The following is a 20,974-nucleotide window of genomic DNA, read 5'->3' as shown; positions in this document are numbered from 1 at the left end:
TAACTGAATTAGAAAAGATTTATCTTAGTATCTTACTGGCTGTCCTCAATCACAGATATTTGCTTTTCAGTTAATAAATCCTGAGTCAAATTTAAGATCCACTGACCCTTCAGAAACACAACTGCAGAATCCTACGAGGATGACTCTCTCAGGGAGCAAACATCTCTGCCATCCCCAGAACTGAAGCCTAGTTAGGTCATGTGCATAGCATTTGTTCTATGCCTTTTTCATTCTCTAAACTTTAGAGAATGCGTTAGAGCCTTAGATAGAACTTTCCCCTGGAAGAGTAATTCTTATTAATGCAAACCTATCCCAAATCTTCATAAAAGGTATAGGAAATATCTACAAGCAGAAGCAGAGTGGTAATGCTTGTAGCCCAGATTTTGAAGGTGATACACATTTCAGTAGGTGATCTGAACACTGCTGGAACTTTAAGACTGAAAAATGTAATAATGTTCTTATTTTAGCAGTGATACTATTAAGAAGTCTGTGACAAATATTGTATGTCTTCTGTCCTGTGAGTCTTTAGCAAAAACAACTTGCTATTTAAAGCACCGCTTTGGGCAAAGAAGGTGGTTTGGACTACACAGTTATTAATGAACATGGCAGCGAAGCTTCAGGACATGAAACCACAAAGCAGCTCTCTGGCCGGTTGTTAACAGTGTCATACACATGTGAATAATCCACGATTTTAAAGGCCCTTTTCTCTTCTATACTTTATCCCCTTGACAGCAATTGTAACGCTCTGTACTAAGATCCCTTCCAAGTCTAACATTTGTGATCACAGAATAGTATGACAGCAATCTTGGTACTAATTACTTTTTTCTAAATCACGTGAGCTCTGTCATGTTCTAAAAGACAAATGAGACTGTTGCCAGCATGTCAGTCTGCCATGATCCTAACCAAGCAGGTAACACACAAGTTACATGGGCATTAACTGATAGGCGTACACACGTACCTCCACTCCTCCAGCTGCTGGGAACACCCTGTGGGGTCTCTACCCAGGAACTGCCCTTAGCCAAAGGGAACTGCCTCTCCCAAGGCCAGGAACTTGCCTCAGAGGCAGCTAAGTGAACTAGAAGATCAGTTCAGTTCAGTCACTCAGTCGTGTCCGACTCTTTGCGACCCCATGAATCGCAGCACGCCAGGCCTCCCTGTCCATCACCATCTCCCGGAGTTCACTCAGACTCACGTCCATCGAGTCGGTGATGCCATCCAGCCATCTCATCCTCTGTCATCCCCTTCTCCTCCTGCCCCCAATCCCTCCCAGCATCATAGTCTTTTCCAGTGAGTCAACTCTTCGCATGAGGTGGCCAAAGTACTGGAGCTTCAGCTTTAGCATCATTCCTTCCAAAGAACACCCAGGACTCATCTCCTTCAGAATAGACTGGTTGGATCTCCTTGGAGTCCAAGGGACTCTCGAGAGTCTTCTCCAACACCACAGTTCAAACGCATCAATTCTTCGGCGCTCAACTTTCTTCACAGTCCAACTCTCACATACATACATGACCACTGGAAAAACCATAGCCTTGACTAGACGGATCTCTGTTGGCAAAGTAATGCCTCTGCTTTTGAATATGCTATCTAGGTTGCTCATAACTTTTCTTCCAAGGAGTAAGCGTCTTTTAATTCCATGGCTGCAGTCACCATCTGCAGTGATTTTGGAGCCCCCCAAAATGAAGTCTGACACTGTTTCCACTGTTTCCCTATCTCTTTCCCATGAACTGATGGGACCGGATGCCATGATCTTCCTTTTCTGAATGTTGAGCTTTAAGCCAACTTTTTCACTCTCCTCTTTCACTTTCATCAAGAGGCTTTTTAGTTCCTCTTCACTTTCTGCCATAGGGTGGTGTCATCTGCATATCTGAGGTTATTGATATTTCTCCTGGCAATCTTGATTCCAGCTTGTGCTTCTTCCAGTCCAGCTTTTCTCATCATGTACTCTGCATATAAGTTAAATAAGCAGGGTGACAATATACAGCCTTGACGTACTCCTTTTCCTATTTGGAACCAGTCTGTTGTTCCATGTCCAGTTCTAACTGTTGCTTCCTGACCTGCATACAGGTTTCTCAAGAGGCAGGTCAGGTGGTCTGGTATTCCCATCTCTTTCAGAGTTTTCCACAGTTTATTGTGATCCACACACTCAAAGGCTTTGGCATAGTCAATAAAGCAGAAATAGATGTTTTTCTGGAACTCTCTTGCTTTTTCCATGATCCAGCAGATGTTGGCAATTTGATCTCTGGTTCCTCTGCCTTTTCGAAAACCAGCTTGAACATCTAGAAGTTCATGGTTGACGTAATGCTGAAGCCTGGCTTGGAGAATTTTGAGCGTTACTTTACTAGCATGTGAAATGAGTGCAATTGTGCGGTAGTTTGAGCATTCTTTGGCATTGCCTTTCTTTGGAATTGGAATGAAAACTGACCTTTTCCAGTCCTGTGGCCACTGCTGAGTTGTCCAAATTTGCTGGCATACTGAGTGCAGCACTTTCACAGCATCATCTTTCAGGATTTGAAAGAGCTCCACTGGAATTCCATGAGCTCCACTGGAATTCCATCACCTCCACTAGCTTTGTTCGTAGTGATGCTTTCTAAGGCCCACTTCACTTCACATTCCAGGATGTCTGGCTCTAGGTGAGTGATCAAACCATCATGATTATCTTGGTTGTGAAGATCTTTTTTGTACAGTTCTTCTGTGTATTCTTGCCACCTCTTCTTAATATCTTCTCCTTCTGTTAGGTCCATACAATTTCTGTCCTTTATCGAGCCCATCTTTGCATAAAATGTTCCCTTGGTATCTCTAATTTTCTTGAAGAGATCTCTAGTGTTTCCCATTCTGTTGTTTTCCTCTATTTCTTTGCATTGATCACTGAGGAAGGCTTTCTTATCTCTCCTTGCTATTCTTTGGAACTTTGCATTCAGATGCTTACATCTTTCCTTTTTTCCTTTGCTTTTTACTTCTCTTCTTTTTGCATGTATTTGTAAGGCCTCCCCAGACAGCCATTTTACTTTTTTGCATTTCTTTTCCATGGGGATGGTCTTGATCCCTGTCTCCTGTACAATGTCACTAACCTCTGTCCATAGTTCATCAGGCACTCTATCTATCAGATCTAGGCCCTTAAATCTATTTCTCACTTCCACTGTATAATCATAAGGGATTTGATTTAGGTCATACCTGAATGGTCTAGTGGTTTTCCCTACTTTCTTCAATTTAAGTCTGAATTTGGTAATAAGGAGTTCATGATCTGAGGCACAGTCAGCTCCTGGTCTCTTTTTTGTTGACTGTATAGAGCTTCTCCATCTTTGGCTGCAAAGAATATAATCAATCTGATTTCGGTGTTGACCATCTGGTGATATCCATGTGTAGAGTCTTCTCTTGTGTTGTTGGAACAGGGTGTTTGCTATGACCAGTGCATTTTCTCGGCAAAACTCTATTAGTCTTTGCACTGCTTCATTCCGTATTCTAAGGCCAAATTTGCCTGTTACTCCAGGTGTTTCTTGACTTCCTACTTTTGCATTCCAGTCCCCTAGAATGAAAAGGATATCTTTTTGGGGTGTTAGTTCTGAAAGGTCTTGTAGGTCTTCATAGAACCATTCAACTTCAGCTTCTTCAGCATTACAGGTTGGGGCATAGACTTGGATTACTGTGATGTTGAATGGTTTGCCTTGGAAATGAACAGAGATCATGCTGTCGGTTTTGAGATTGCATCCAAGTACTGCATTTCAGACTCTTTTGTTGACCATGATGGCTACTCCATTTCTTCTAAGGGATTCCTGCCCGCAGTAGTAGATATAACGGTCATCTGAGTTAAATTCATTCATTCCAGTCCATTTTAGTTCACGGATTCCTAGAATGTCAACGTTCACTCTTGCCATCTCCTGTTTGACCACTTCCAATTTGCCTTGATTCATGGACCTGACATTCCAGGTTCCTATGCAATATTGCTCTTTACAGCATCGGACCTTGCTTCCATCACCAGTCACATCCACAGCAGGGTATTGTTTTTGCTTTGGCTCCATCCCTTCATTCTTTCTGAAGTTATTTTTCCACTGATCTCCAGTAGCATATTGGCACCTACTGACCTGGGGAGTTCCTCTTTCGGTATCCTATCACTTTGCCTTTTCATACTGTTCATGGGGTTCTTAAGTCAAGAATACTGAAGTGGTTTGCCATTCCCTTCTCCAGTGGATCACATTCTGTCAGACCTCTCCACCATGACCCGCCCATCCTGGGTGGCTTAATTTCATTGAGTTAGACAAGACCGTGGTCCTAGTGTGACCAGATTGACTAGTTTTCTGTGATTATGGTTTCAGTGTGTCTGCCCTCTGATGCCCTCTTGTAACACCTACCGTCTTACTTGGGTTTCTCTTACCTTGGACATGGGGTATCTCTTCACAGCTGCTCCAGCAAAGCACAGCTGCTGCTCCTTACCTTGGACGAAGTGTATGTCAAACTGGAAGATAGAATGCTGGAAATAACTGAAGCAGAGCAGAAGAAAGAATTTTTTTTAAAAATGAGGACAGTCTCAGAGACCTCTGGGACAATATTAAGCACACCAACATTCAAGTTATGGCAGTACCAGAAGAAGAGGACCAAAAGAAAGGGTCTGAGAAGATATTTGAGGATATTCTAGTCAAAAATTTCCCTAACATGGGAACGGACATAGTCACCCAAGTTCAGGAAGTCCAGACAGTCCCATACAGGATACACCCTAGGAGAAGCACACCGATACACCTATTAATCAAACAAATCAAGCCTCAGCTAAGGAGAAATCTGAACGACTCCTGCAGCCCAATGCTCCCAAGAGGAGGCTGAGGTCAACACTGCAGCTGCACCACCATACACCCTGGCTCAGCTGCTTCCCTCCCTCCCTTCCAGGTGCCGGTCCCAGGAGCTCTCCCCAGGAAACGTCCTGTGGGCAAGTTTCCACCTCAGCATCATCTGTTCCCGGCCAGCCTAACTCCTCCGCCACTAGCTGGCCAGGGAACGGTGGCTGAGATACTCAGTGTGTCCACTGCTAAGTATCCTTGTCCACGAGATGGACAGAGTAGTAGGGCTTTCCATGCATGGTGTTGTGAGAATGAAACAAGCTAATTCACTCAAATCTCTCAGAACAGTGCCCGTGGCCAATCAGTACTCAATGAATGCTTATTGTGAACTATTACTATGAGTGCATTTTCTTACAGGAAAAGTTTTCATTAAGAAGCGAATTCACAGGCGTTCCCTGGTGGCCTAGTCATTAGGATTCCAGGCTTTCGCTGCCATAGCCCAGGTTCAATCCCTGGTCAGAGAAATAAGATCCTATAAGCTGTGCAGTGTGGTCCAAAAACATTTTTTTAATAAAAAATACATTAAAAAAGTGAATTCCCTTTCATATAACATCATGTTTTCTTCACTTTTCCCTAAGCTATAATCAACAGAACAATGAGATAAAAAACAATAGGCTATGATTTACATGATTTCTGATGTTCTAAGTATATTAAAATTAATGTGCTAATACTTAAAAAGATTACTATCACATCATCATAATTTACAGGTTATTTATTTTTCAGCAAAGGAATGAATCCATTTTTGCACTCTTTATAAATATTAAAAGAATGAATGAACTCAATGCTTTCTATAAACTCATATACTTTAATATATCAAATCCAACAAAATCAAAAAGGAAAAAAGGAACTTCAATTTAAACTGAAGTCTTAATATTTCATAGTAGCTCTGGACCTTATAATGTCTGACACTGTGGAGTTCTGATCATCAAAGTTTGAAATTAAACCTTGGAGAGTGATATAAAGTTAAGGGTAGGTTCACACAATTGATAAACTGAAAGCTTAAAGGAAAAAATTAGTCATGCCTTTTTGCATTTTATGTGGCTATATTTTAAATTAATTTTTTTCAGGATTAGGATGTATTATTTATGGCCATGCCCAGTCTCATTATTTGTTAGGATAAAATGAGTAAACCCTCGAAAATCAATTTAAATAAGGAAAATTAATACTGCAGACAGAGGGCTCAAATTCTATTTTCTTTCTATTTCTATTTTTTTATGGTAAATATTTCCTCCATTGCTCTGGAAAATATCACTCTGTTCAGTAAGAACCAGTCCCAAGAATAACATCTGGCTCGGTTTCTGTCTCTATTTATAATAGTTATGACTTTTTAAGTATTTACTATACGCTAGGGTTTTAAATACGTTATTTTTGAATCTCATACTAAGACTTTAAAGCACATATTATTATCCCATTTTCTAGATAAATAAAATGAGGTTCAAAGAACACAGCTTAGAACACACAGAGCCAGACTCAAGTTTCTCTGTGAGCATATAGCTATGAATAAGTCAGCTCATATTCTGCTTAAAAGGATTGGAAAAGTGCATTACAATATTGGCATGCCTCCAACAAAACAGGAAATGCACTTAATAAAATTGCTCTCCCTTTTAAGTTTTGATCTGCTTTGTTTGAATTATTATTCAAGGTAGAGAATAGATAGAATAAACTAAAAAGTTCAAATATTGCTATATTCTCAAATCAGTTACCCAATTTCTTTGGATAACAGTGAGAGATACATGCCTTTTAAGACAGCTTTGAGGACTAAATAGCCGATTGTTAACGCAAGATGTTTAAGAAACAGAAATACTCTAGAAATAACTCTGCTAATATGCAAAATTCATAGCTTCATATTCTGACAGTCTAAAAAGAGGCACTGACAGAGATCATGTTTTCATACATGAAATGAGAAGTGTCTGACACTAAATTGTAACATAAAGCGGATATGAGTTGTCTTGCTGTGTTGTAATGTTTATTATTAGCTGTTTCAGTGGCAGCAGTGCTTTTTGGAAAGTCAAGGGATGTTGTAGGAGATGCCCTTTCCTGGAGCAGTCAATATTCACTTAAGTGAGTACCATGCAGATCACTCCATTTTATCACTAAACAAATCCTACTGTTATTACGTACTGTGCACTTGTCTAGGCACTAAGCAGTAAGCACCACAGATAAAGCCTCTGCCATCATCTTTTGAACCTACAATGAGCAAAGAAGCAAATACCGCACAGGTTACTTGTGTGAGGCAAGCTACAAAAGAGGTTTATGGTATAATGTGTATAATCGACGGGTGTTTATAAGATGGACTTAACAAACAGAGGTGAAACGGAAAGCTTAGATCGTTAAAGAGGTCTTCCTGAGGACGTGATATTTAAAACAAAATTTTTTAAAAAGTGAGAGAAGCTGGAGGAAGGGGGACCCAATGGTAGAGATGACAAGACAGCACCTTTCAAGCAAAGAGAAAACAGGTGTCTTAATTAGTCAGCTCTGGCTATCATAGTATACAGACTGGCTGGCTTAAAAAACAGAAATTTACTCTTGAAGTCCTGGAGGCTGGAAGTTGAAGATAAGCATGGTCGGGTTCTAGTGAGAGACCTCCTCCTGAATTACAGATGGCCTCACACCACGGAGAAAGCAATTTCTGCTCTCTTCTTCTTATAAAGACACTTATCCCACCACAGGGCCCCACCCTCAAGTCCTTATCTCAAAGGCCCCACTCCAAGTGGAGTGAGGGCTTCAATGTATGGATGTAGGGGACATGAACATTCAGTCCATAACACAGAGCAAACACCTGAGGCAAGAAAGAGTGTAGCACCTTGGTGAGATGTGAAGATGGTGGGGAGAGTTCCCCAGAGCAAGGATAGAAAAGCAGGCAGAATGGATTAGACAAGGACTTTGAACTTGACCTTACAACAAGTTCATGAGTAATATAATCAGGCCTGTGTTACAGATGCTTTTGAAAGAAAGTAATTATCACAGGATATGTTAGGTTCTATTTGATACATGATCAGAGAACAATGAACTTACTTAGTAAAAGATAATTGTTGAGATAGGGCTTCCCTGGTGGCTCAGTGGTAAAGAATCCATCCACCTGCTGATGAAGGATATGAGGGTTTGATCCCCTGGGTCAGGAAGATCATCTGGAGAAGAAAATAGGAATCCACTCCAATATTCTTGCCTTGGAAATCCCATGGACAAAGAATCCTGGTGGGTTACAGTCCATGCAATTGCAAAAGAGTCAGATACAACTTAGTATCTAAACAACAACAGAAGTTGCAAGATATTTGGGCTCTAGAATCTTGACTTACAAAAATAAAAATGGCAAAATTAATTTCTACTTAAACAAAAGTTTCTTTGGCATATTAACACTTAGTCTTAATGATTTCTAATAATCCTAGCTGGTTCCTCACATTTGGACAAGGCTTGTTAAGGACTTATTTTCCCAAAATGAGTTACAGTGAATTACACTTCCCACATGTCTCAGCCAAACCTAAATATAGTGGGAAATATTGTCAACCAATTCATAGAGTTGGTTTCTATGTTTACTTTTTAATGAAGGATGACCATTTAATTAAGATTCTAGACTTATAGATATATAAGACTATTTATTGATCATGAGTGAATCTAAAACATACTTAAATGATCTTAAGCTGCTAACTTCCACTAGTAACATTAATTAATCTATGAAATGCTGAATCAGTAAACATTTGTAGCCATACACATTAGCTTCCACTCAACTGTAGCCTACCATATCATGAACAGGGTAAAATTCTATAGACTTTATATTCTAAGGGGCCTTACTATTAAGTCTTAATCATCTGAATCCCATTGAAATTGATAAAAATTTGAATTTAAGAAGAGAGCAAGAGTTTTGCTTTTGGTATGGCTGAGTACATGCTCACAAAGACCTACTCTAACAACTATAAACTCCAAATAAAATAGGGGGAAAAAGAACCTGAAGGCTTTTGGGACTGAATAAAAACAGCAAGATCATCACAAGGGGTCAAAGAATTGGAAGAATGGACTGACTTACAGTAGGTTTTCCTTTATTTTAAAGTTTAATATATTCTATTTTTTTACCCTGTTACCTAAGGACAGGTGTAAGTCATCAATAGAAACATACAGTATTCCTGGACTGAAGAACCTTAGTACAGAGGTTAGGGCAACTACAATCATTACAAAGTGGGATGAAAATCCCAGATAGGAGAAAGCCTTCTGGGCAACTCCCAAACTCCATATAAACCCAGTCCAAATTTCTGATTGACCCTTGAACTATACATGTATGGGGCATATTGCAAAAACCCAGTTAAGAAAACTGAACTGGAATTTTCACTGCTGCCCAAAATTTAGAGTCTTCAGTTTGAGTCCAACCAAATTAACTGCCTGCTACAACAAAGAAATCAACACTATTCAGAAGAACACAGCAGAATCTACAGTTTCCACACCATAATGTACACACTGTCCAGAGTACAATGTAAAGTTATTCAATGTATGAATAACTAGGAAAATTTGATCTGTTTTCAAAATATAAAAAACAAGGAGACCAACTGTAGGATGATCTGGGTGTTGAAATTCAGAAATATTTTATAACTATATGAAATAAAGGAAGACATTTTTGTAACAAATTAAAAGATAGGGGATTTTAGCAGAGAAAGAAACTACAAAATAAACAAAATATAAGTTCTACAAATAAAAAATGCAATACCTGAAATTTGTTTAAAAATTGTTGGAGGTGCTTAACAGTAGAATAGAGATGAGGAATAAAACAGTGAACTTGAAATTAAAGCAACAGAGATCATCTGATCTGAAGAACTAAAGATAAAATTATTGAAAAGAAAAATGAATACAGACATAAGACTTCAAGTGTATTTAAAACCTTAGGAATACAGAAAATAAAGAATGAGGTAGAAAAAGTTTATTTAAAAATAAAGAAAACACAGCTTCTAGAATGATCTCTCTTTAAAAGTGGAATGAGCTTAAACTTTATGCTTTAAAACAAGGAAAAGTTACCTTCACAAATGACAGACAAAAGTGGTAACTCTACTTCATATGTTAAAGTGGATTTAGAGAAATAATAGCAAAGCAGCAGCCCCTTAACGGGATTCTTAGGTGGCTCAGTGGTAAGGAATCTGCCTGCAATACAGGAGACCCAGGTTCAATCCTTGGGTCAGAAAGATTCCCTGGAGAAAGGATTGGCTTCTTACCTACTTCAGTAAGATGTTATGAATTTAGAAAAGAGCACAATTGTACTTCTCAGCATACATGGCAAAAAAGAGTACTACCATGTTAAAAAAAAATTATTTTTCTTTTATTTTTTTATTTTTATATACAAATTTATATATTTTGATTGGAGATTAATTACTTTACAATATTGTATTGGTTTTGCCATACATCAACATGAATCCGCCACAGGTATACACATGTTCCCCTTCCTGAATCCCCCTCCCTCCTCCCTCCCCATACCATCCCTCTGTACTAAGATTCAAAGATTTTGTGATATTAGAAGTATACTGTAATACACATAGAATTATATTTTAATGCAAGTAAGCAAATTACCTAGAGTACATTAGTTGGTAAGTATCAAACTTAATAAATTGCCCTTCCTGTCACCTCTCTTCTTTATGCTCCACACTGACAGACAGACATAAGCATGACAATTGGACTCTACACAGGAAAACACCACATAAAAGTTTTTGTAAGATGAGTCCAGGAAATCATGTATCTGCCAACACTGAAATACCATGCTCTTGTTTATTCATAATATAACAGAACAGCCTTTGTATTATTTTTAACAGATCAGTACTTAAAATAACACAAACTTCAAAGGCAAGTAAACAGTGCATAAGCTTAGATGGGTCTTTACCTCAACACTGGGTTCTTTTATAATAGACATTCTTAAAAACTAGACAAGTCAACCTCTGTGTAAATAATAACTTCCTCTGTGTTTCCAAATGTAGAAATCAAAAGAAGTATACAGTATGAGAAGTTTATAACTAGACAACTACTGAAAATCAAATAGTAAGCCTACTTATGATAAGCCTAGAAATAATATTTAATCTCTTGAAAATATATCCATAACACTGGCTACTTCTACATACTTAATATAAACGAGAAAGGAAAGAACTTTTCAGAATACTATGAGCAAAAGAACTTTTAAAGGTAAATGACAATCTCTTGTATTAAACTGAGTTTTTAAATTAACAGCCAGGAATCAAACCAGGATGAGAAATCACCTCAGGTCCTGCTTCGTTCTTTACTCTCTGCTAACCTTGCCATACTATAAGTCCTACTCACTTTTCGCCACAATAAATTCCTCAAAAGCATCAAGTGGATAATATTTTCTTCTCTGATGATCTAGTATGAAGTAAACAGTAGGGCTTCCCAAGTGGCTCGGTGGTAAAGAAACGGCCTGCAGATGCAGGAGCCTCAGAAGATGCAGGTTCCATCCCGGGGTCAGGAAGATCACCTGGAGTAGGAAATGACAACCCACTCAAGTATTCTTGCTGGGCTAATCCCATGAATAGAGGAGCCTGGCTGGATACAGTCCATGTGGTCTCAAAGAGTTGGACTTGACTGAGTAACTAAGCGTGTGCACACACACACAGACACAAACCAACAATACCATCCCCCCAAAATCAACAATTAAAAATTACCGCCATACTTCAGAATAGAAAACATAGGCTAAATTTCTATAGCTGTTGTTGTTCAGTCACTAAACTGTGTCCAACTTTTTGTGACTCCATGGGCTGCAGCATGCCAGGCTTCCCTGTCCTACACTACCTCCCAGAGTTTGCTCAAATTCATGTCCATTAAGTCAGTGATGCTATCTAACCATTTCATCCTCTGCCATCCTCTTCTCTTGCCTTCAATCTTTCCCAGCATCAGGATCTTTTCCAATTAATCAGCTCTTTGCAGCAAGTGGCCAAAGTACTGGAGCTTCAGCATCAGTTCTTCCAATGAATATTCAGGGTTGATTTCCTTTTGGATTGACTGGTTTGATCTCCTTGCTGTCCAAGGGACTCTCAAGAGTCTATCCCAGCACTACAATTCAAAAGCATCAATTCTTTGGCACTCAGCCCTCCTTATGGTCCAACCCTCACATTCCTACATGACTACTAGAAAAACCATAGCTTTGAACACACAGACTTTTGTCGGCAAAGTGATGTCTTTGCTGTTTAATATTCTGTCTACATTTGTCATAGCTTTCCTTCCAAGGAGCAAGCATCTTTTCATTTCATGGCTGCAGTCACTGTCTGAAGGGGCTTTGGAGCCCAGGAAAATAAAATCTGTCACTGTTTCCACTTTTTTCCCTTGTATTTGCCATGAAATGATGGAACGGGATGCCATGATCTTGGATTTTTTAATGCTGAGTTTCAAGTCAGCTTTTTCACTCTTCTCTTTCACCTCATCAAGAGGTTCCTTAGTTCCTCTTCACTTTCTGCCATTAGTATGGTATCATCTGCGTATCTGAATGTGCTTAGCCACTCAGTCATGTCTGACTCTTTGCAACCCCATGAACTATAGCCTTCCAGGCTCCTCTGTCCATGAGGATTCTCCAGGCAAGAATACTGGAGTGGGTTGCCTTGCCCTCCTCCAAGGGATCTTCCCAACCCAGGGATTGAATCCAGGTCTCTTGCATTGCAGGCACATTCTTTACCATTTGAGGCACCAGGGAAGCCCAAGAATACTGGAGTGGGTAACCTATCCCTTCTCCAGGGAATCATCCCGACCCAGGAATCAAACCAAGGTCTCCTGCATCACAGCCAGATTCTTTCCCAGCTGAACTACCAGCGAATCCCATATAAAGGGAACCACCATTGACTCATCTGTTGTCTGGGTTGCAGCGTTGTGCTATGCTTAGTCACTCAGTTGTGTCCTGACTCTTCAGGACCCCATGGACTGTAGCCTGCCAGGCTCCCCTGTCCATGGGATTTCCTAAACAAGAATACTGGAGTGGGTTGCCGTGCCCTCCTCCATATCTGAAGTTGCTGATATTTTCCCTGGCAATCTTGACTCATACAGCCTGATGATGTACTCTGCATAGAAGTTAAATAAACAGGGTGACAATGTACATCCCAGTCAGTTGTTCCATACCCAGTTCTAACTGTTGCTTCTTGACCTACATACTGGCTTTTCAGAAGACAAATAAGGTGTCCTGATGTTACCATCTCTTTAAGAATTTCCCACAGTTTGCGTGATCCACACAGCCAAAGGCTTTAGCATACAAAATGAAGCAGAAGTAGATGTTTTTCTGGAATTCTCTTGCTTTCTCTATGATCCAGAGAATGATGGTGATTTGATCTCAGATTCCTCTGTCTTTTTTAAATCCAGCTTGTACATCTGGAAGCTCTTGGTTCGAGTTTAAGCTAGCTTGAAGGATTTTGACCAGTACTTTTCTAGCAGGTGAAATGAGCACAATTGTACGGTAGCTTGAACATTCTTTGGCACTGCCCTTCTGTGAGATTGAAATGAAAATTGACTTTTTTCAGTCCTCTAGCCACAGTTGGGTTTTCCAAATTTGCTGTCATATTGATTGCAGCGCTTTCACAGCATCATCTTTCAGGATTTGAAATAGCACAACTGAATTTTCATCTCCTCCACTAGCTTTGTTCCTAGTAATGCTTCCTAAGGCCTGCTTGACTTCATACTCCAGGATGTCTGGCTCTAGGTGAGTGACCACACCATGGTGGTTATCCTGGCCATTAAGATCTTTTCTGTATAGTTCAGTGTATCCTTGACACCTCTTCTTAATCTCCCCTGCTTCTGTTAGGTCCTTACAAAATTTCTGCCCTTATGGTGCCCAGTCTTGCATGAAACGTTCCCTTGATATTTCCAACTTTCTTGAAGAGATCTCTAGTCTATCCCATTCTACTGTTTTCCTCTACTTCTTTGAAGTGTTTTCCCTCTTATCTTTCTTGTTATTCTCAGGAACTCTGCATTCAGTTGGGTATATCTCTCCATTTCTCCCTTGCTTTTTGCTTCTCTTCTTTCCTCAGCTATTTGTAAAGCCTCCTCAGACAACCACTTTGCCTGCTTGCGTTTCTTTTTCGATGGCCTGGTTTTGGTCTCTGCCTCCTATACAGTGTTACTAACTTCCATCCATAGTTCTTCAGGCACTCTGTCTACCAGATATAATCCCTTGAATCTATTCATTACCTCCACTGTATAATCATAAGGAATTTGATTTACGTCACATCTGAATGGGTTTCCCTACTTTCTTCAATTACAGTGTGAATTTTTCAATAAGCAGCTGATGATGTGAGCCACAGTCACCTTCAGGTCTTATTTCTGCTGACTGCCAAGAGCTTCTTCCACCTTTGGCTGCAAAGAATAAAATCAATCTGATTTTGGTATTGACTATTTGGTGATGTCCATGTGTAGGGTCATCTCTTGGGTTGTTGGAAAAGGGTATTTGCTATGACCATTGTGTTCTCTTGACAAAACTCTGTTAGCCTTTGCTGCGCTTCATTTTATACTCCAAGGCCAAACTTGCCTGTTACTCCAGGTGTCTCTTGACTGTCTACCTTTGCATTCCAGTCCCCTATGATGAAAAGGACATCTTTTTTTTGGTGTTAGTTCTAGAAGGTCTTGTAGGTCTTCACAGAAACAGTCAACTTCAGCTTCTTCAGCATCAGTGTTTGGGGCAAAGTGTTTGGATTACTATGATATTGAGTGGTTTGCCTTCAAAATGAACAAAGATTATTCTGTCATTTTTGAGATTGCACCCAAGTACTGCGTTTGGAACTCTTTTGTTGACTGTGATGGCTATTCAATTTCTTTTAAAGGATTCTTGCCCACAGTAGTAGATATAATGGTTACCTGAATTAAATTCCCCCATTCCCATCCATGTAAGTTCACTGAATCCTAGAATGTCGATGTTCACTCTTGGCACCTTCTGCTTGACTGCCTATAATTTACCTTGATTCATGAACCTAACAGTCTAGGTTCCTATGGAATATTGTTCTTTACAACACTGGACTTTACTTTCACCATCAGACATATCCACAACTGAGCATTGTTTCCACTTTGGCCCAGCCACTTCATTCTTTCTGGAGCTGTTAGTAATTGCCCTCTGCTCTTCCTCAGTACCATACTGGACGCCTTCTGATCTGGGGGTCTCACTTTCCAGTGTCGTATCTTTTCGCCTTTTCATGCTGTTCATGTTCATGTAAGAATACTGAAGTGGTTTGCCATTCCCTCTTCCAGTGGACCATGTTTTGTCAGAACTCTTCCCTACGACCCATGTGTCCTGGGTGGCCCTACATGGCATAGTTCATAGCTTCCCTGAGTTATGCAAGCCCCTTTGCCACAACAAAGCTGTGATAAAAGTAAGCATAACTTACTGGCTACATGAAATATCTCAATATATTGAATGTATATATTATACATAAAAATACAACTGGAAAAAAATTTACCTTAATATAACATTACAGCATCACTTTATATGAGGAAACTTAATCATTCAAGGATTTTTGTATCTGTGGGTGATCCTGGAACCAATACTCCCCAAATATCAAGGAATGACTGAATTTAATCTTTAAGTTTCCAATGTTGATATGCAAAAGAACTTCTACAGAATGACCTGTTATATTCAGCTTTCTTAAAGGAGGTAGCCAAATAAATTTTAATTGATGTCAGTTTTTTCTTTCATTGTATCTGTTTTCTGTCATTATTCACTTGAATGAATGAACCACTCAATGTGCATCAATAAATGTTTGTTAAAGAGTACTCTAATGATATTGCTCCCCTTGATTTTAATTAAAGGAAAATTCAAAATATCTCTTCTTTCCCTTTGCCCAGCTTCCACTACTGGATGAAAATGAGAATTTCTCAGGATAAGCAATAAGAAAATGATATACAAGTCAGCCACATCCTAGGATGTCAATGTTTTCCTCTTTTGCTAGGATAATTTACATCTGAAGAGTCAAATACAGCAAGACAAAGCCTGGTGGTGCTTCTTTCTTATGAAATACACTTGGTCTTGTGCAGTGGGGAGGGAAGGGGGCACAGCATAACCTTTGAAAGAATGACATAGCACAAGAACACAACAGAAACTGATTAGAATCAAATGGATCCAAGATGGCAAGCAAGTGAACTTCGGCTAGACCCTGGTCTTCAGTATGCATTCATTGTAACACATCAGCAAGCTAAATGCCATGCCCAGAGGTGCCCTGACAGTTCCAAGACCAACCCCCAAAGACCAAAAGGTAGGTGATGGCCTAATTCCTGGAAATCTCTGCCCCTTCCTCAACACAGTTGGAATAATCCTCCCACTCACGAGCCTGTGAAATTAGCCAGCCCATAAAAGCTAACCACACTACATTTTGAGGTCACTCTTGCCTTCTGCAGTGGCCCACATTCTTGCCTCAGCAGTGTGTTTCTCCCAAGGCTGCTCTTGCCTTTTGAGATGGTACATACTCTGTAGAGTGTTTCTCTCTAAATAAATTCACTTCTTACCTATCACTTTGTCTCTCATTGAATTCTCTTTTCCGTGAGACATTAAGAAGTAGAACTTCATCAGGTGGTAAAACCAGGTTTGTGGCCTCAGTTGAAAGACTGTGGGTTTTGGCTGGGCAAGTCCTGGTCTCATGGGTTTGAGTCTCAAACTGGGTTTTGACTGGGTGTGAGTCCTGGCACATATGTTCAAGTTCCAATCTGAGGTGAATGGTTTCACTCGGAAGGCCAGAAACACGTCCAGGGTCATACGTGCCCTAGGTCTGGTGAATATGACCAGAGATGAACTGTGGAAGAATGTCAGAGATCAGGCTACTCTAATCTTTATTTTCAACCAGAAGGTCAAGGCATCCTCAAGGCTCAGAAGGCTGTAGTGGCTGTACATGCTAAGAAGCAGACTAAATCTGGGACTAAAGGTCTACATAGTGTTTAAGACAGTGAGCCTTCCTAGAGTGCCATTTACTGTACAGGTTCATATTTCTATCCATTTAACATTACCAGCCACAGAGGTTTTTAAAACAGGACACTGACCTTTCTTTCACTCTCACTTAGCTTTTCAGTTTGTGAGTGCTGAAGTGAAGATACACATAATAAACTTTCCTGGGAGTTTACTATGTGGCAGACAACACTCTCTACCCTGGGTACATATCATCTCATTCAATCTCCTCAATAGCCCTGTGAGGTCACTCCTACTATCGTCCCCATTTTATGGATGAGAAAATTGAGGCTTACAAAGGTTTGGGAACTTGCTCAGGACCAGTTACAGAGCTGAAATATAAACCCTGTTTTGTCTGGCTCTATAGGACAAGCCTTTAGCCACTAGATCACTCTTCTGCTGATCAAATCAAGGACCCATGAAAATGATGAGCAGCAGTAAACCTCTTCCATCTTCTCTATTAGAGAACATCCACACACATCATCAGTGGGGCAATCTGAAATCTGTCTTTTTATGGGAAAATGGTAAACCCTGAAATGAAGCTAACATCATGCATGGGCTTTTTATAATAAAAGGAAATTCAAAACAGAATTTCAAAGAAAGACAGTGTCCCATTGCATACACAGGGTAGGACTAGTATGCCCAGAGGCCACAGAGTCAAAAGGTAAAGGCAGCAAGATTAAACAATCAAGGTTAAGACATTTTTGTCCATTTGATGCAATATCCTATCATAACTGATCCAAGTTTGGCGTTGGAGTACAAAATGAAGCAGGGCAAAGGCTAACAGAGTTCTCCCAAGAGAACACACTGGGCATAGCAAATACTCTCTTCCAAAAACAAAAGAGACAACTCTACAAATGGACATCACCGAATCAGTTCAGTTCAGTTCAGTTGCTCAGTCATATCCGACTCTTTGAAACCCCATGGACTACAGCATGCCAGGCTTACCTGTCTATCACCAACCCCCGGGGTTCGCTCACAATCATGTTCATCAAGTCAGTAATGCCATCCAACCATCTCATCCTCTGTCAGCCCTTTCTCCTCCCGCCTTCAATCTTTCCCAGAATCAGGGTCTTTTCCAACAAGGCAGTTCTTCGCATCAGGTAGCCAAAGTACTGAAGCTTCAGCTTCAGCATCAGTCCTTCCAATGAATATCCAGGACTTATTTCCTTTAGGATTGACTGGTTTGATCTGCTTGCAGTCCAAGGGACTCTGAAGAGGATTCTCCAGCACCACAGTTCAAAAGCATGAATTCTTCGGCACTCAGTTTTCTTTATGGTCCAACTCTCACATTCATATATGACTACCAAAAAACCATAGCTTTCACTAGATGGACCTATGTTTGTAAAGTAATGTTTCTGCTTTTAATATGCTGTCTAGGTTGGCCATAGCTCTTCTTCCAGGAGCAAGCCTCTTTTAATTTTATGGCTGCAGTCACCATCCATAGTGATTTTGGAGCCCCAAAAAATAGTCTGTCCCTGTTTCCATTGTTTCCCTTTTTATTTGCCATGAAATGATGGGACTGGATGCCATGATATTCATTTTATGAACTTTGAGTTTTAAGCCAGGTTTTTCACTCTCCTTTGTGACTTTCATCAAGAGGCTCTTTAGTTTCTCTTCTGATTTTGGTATTGACATCACCAAATGGGCAATATCAAAATCAGATTGATTATATTTTTTGCAGCCAAAGATAGACAAGCTCTATACAGACAGCAAAAACAAGACAAGGAGCTGACTGTGGCTCAGATCATGAACTCCTTATTTCAAAATTCATATTTAATTGAAGAAAGTAGGGAAAGCCACTACACCATTCAGGTATGGGGTAAATCAAATGCCTTACAGTTACATAGTGGAAGTGACAAATAGATTCAAGGGATTAGATCTGACAGACAGCATTCCTGCAAAATGATGGATAGAGGTTCATAACACTGTACAGGAGGCAGATATCAAAAGCATCCCCAAGAGAAAGAAACACAAAAAGGCAAAATGAGGAGGCCTTACAAATAGCTGAGAAAAGAAGAGAAACTAAAGGCAAAGGAGAAAAGGAAAGATATATCCATCTGAATGCAGAGTTCCAAAGAATAACCTAGAGAGATGAGAGTCTTCCTAAGTGATCAATGCAAACAAAGAGAGGAAAAGAAGAAAATGGGAAAGACTAGAGATGTCTTCAAGAAAGTCAGAGATAGCAAGGGAATATTTCATGCAAAGATGGGCTCAATAAAGGACAGAAATGTTACGGACCTAACAGTAGCAGAAGATATAAAGAAGAGGTAGCAAGAATACACAGAAGAACTATACAAAAAAAATCCTAATGACCCAGATAACCATGATGGTGTCATCACTCACCTAGAGCCAGACATCCTGAAGTGCAAAGTCAAGTGGGTCTTAGGAAGCATCACTATGAACAAAATTAGTGGAGGTGATAGAATTCCTATCAAGCTACTTCAAATCCTAAAAGATGATGCTGTGAAAGTGCTGCACTCAAAATGCCAGCAAATCCTGAAACTCAGCAGTGGCCACAAGGACTGGAAAAGGTCAGCTTTCATTCCAATCCCAAAGAAAGGCAATGTGAAAGAATGTTCAAACGACTGAACAATTGCATTCATCTCACACCCTAGCAAAGTAATGCTCAAAATTCTCCAAGCCAGGCTTCAACAATACATGAACTATGAACTTCCATATGTTCAAGCTGGTTTTAGAAAAGGCAGAAGAACCAGAGATCAAACTGCCAGCATCCGTTGGATCACTGAAAAAGTGAGAGAGTTCTAGAAAAACATCTACTTCTGCTTTATTAACTACATCAAAGCATTTGACTGTGTGGATCACAACAAACAGAAAAATATTAGAGATGGGAATACCAGACCACCAGACCTGCCTCCTAAAATCCATATGCAGGTCAAGAAGCAACTGTTAGTACTAGATATGGAAAAACAGACTGGTTCCAAATCAGGAAAGGAGTACGTCAAGGCTGTATATTGTCATCCTGCTTACTGAACTTATATGCAGAAGACATCATGTGAAATGCCAGGCTGGATGAAGCACAAGCTGGAATCAAGATTGCTGGGAGAAATATCAGTAACCTCTGATATACCAATGACACCATAATTCTGGCAGAAAGAGAAGAAGAACTAAAGATCTTTCTGAAGAAAGTAAAAGCGGAGAGTAAAAAAGTTGGTTTAAAACTCAATATTCCGAAAAGTAAGGTCATGGCATCCGGTCCCATCACTTCATGGCAAATAGACAGGGAAACAATGGAAACAGTAGCAGACTTTATTTTGGGGGGCCCCAAAATCACTGCCAAAGCCTTTGAGTGTGTGGATCACAATACACTGTGGAAAATTCTGAAAGAAATGGGAATACCAGACCACCTGACCTGCCTCTTGAGAAATCTGTATGCAGGTCAGGAAGCAACAATTAGAACTGGACATGGAACAACAGACTGGTTCCAAATAGGAAAAGGAGTACGTCAAGGCTGTATATTGTCACCCTGCTTATTTAACTTATATGCAGAGTACATCATGAGAAACGCTGGGCTGGAGGAAGCACAAGCTGGAATCAAGATTGCCAGGAGAAATATCAATAACCTCAGATATGCAGATGACACCACCCTTATGGCAGAAAGTGAAGAGGAACTAAATAGCCTCTTGATGAAAGTGAAAGAGGAGAGTGAAAACGTTGGCTTAAAGCTCAACATTCAGAAAAGGAAGATCATGACATCTGGTCCCATCACTTCATGGGAAATAGATGGGGAAACAGTAGAAACAGTGTCAGGCTTTATTTTTGGGGGCTCCAAAATCACTGCAGATGGTGATTGCAGCCATGAAATTAAAAGACACTTACTCCTTGGAAGAAAAGTTATGACCAACCTAGATAGCATATTCAAAAGCAGAGACATTACTTTGCCAACAAAGGTCTGTCTAGTCAAGGTTATGGTTTTTCCAGTGGTCATGTATGGATGTGAGAGTTGGACTGTGAAGAAAGCTGGGCGCTTGAACAATTGATGCATTTGAACTGTGGTGTTGGAGAAGACTCTTGAGAATCCCTTGGACTGCAAGGAGATCCAACCAGTCCATTCTGAAGGAGATCAGCCTTGGGTGTTCTTTGGAGGGAATGATGCTAAAGCTGAAACTCCAGTACTTTGGCCACCTCATGAGAAGAGTTGACTCACTGGAAAAGACTCTGATACTGAGGGATTGGAGGCAGGAGGAGAAGGGGATGACAGAGGATGAGATGGCTGGATGGCATCACTGACTCGATGGATGTGAGTCTG

The 20,974-nt window shown here is 40.1% G+C and overlaps 1 protein-coding gene across 1 annotated transcript in view; it reads right to left on the bottom strand.

The window, feature by feature from the left end:
• Positions 1-20,974, bottom strand: part of DCHS2 (dachsous cadherin-related 2) — a 346,741-nt gene that overhangs the window by 311,184 nt on the left and 14,583 nt on the right. The gene's annotated exons all lie outside the window — the stretch shown is intronic.

The sequence above is a fragment of the Budorcas taxicolor genome, chromosome 17, assembly GCF_023091745.1.
Source record: "Budorcas taxicolor isolate Tak-1 chromosome 17, Takin1.1, whole genome shotgun sequence".
NCBI lineage: Eukaryota > Metazoa > Chordata > Mammalia > Artiodactyla > Bovidae > Budorcas > Budorcas taxicolor.
Note: the sequence above shows the minus strand (reverse complement) of the source record. Positions and strands in the feature narration are given on the sequence as shown.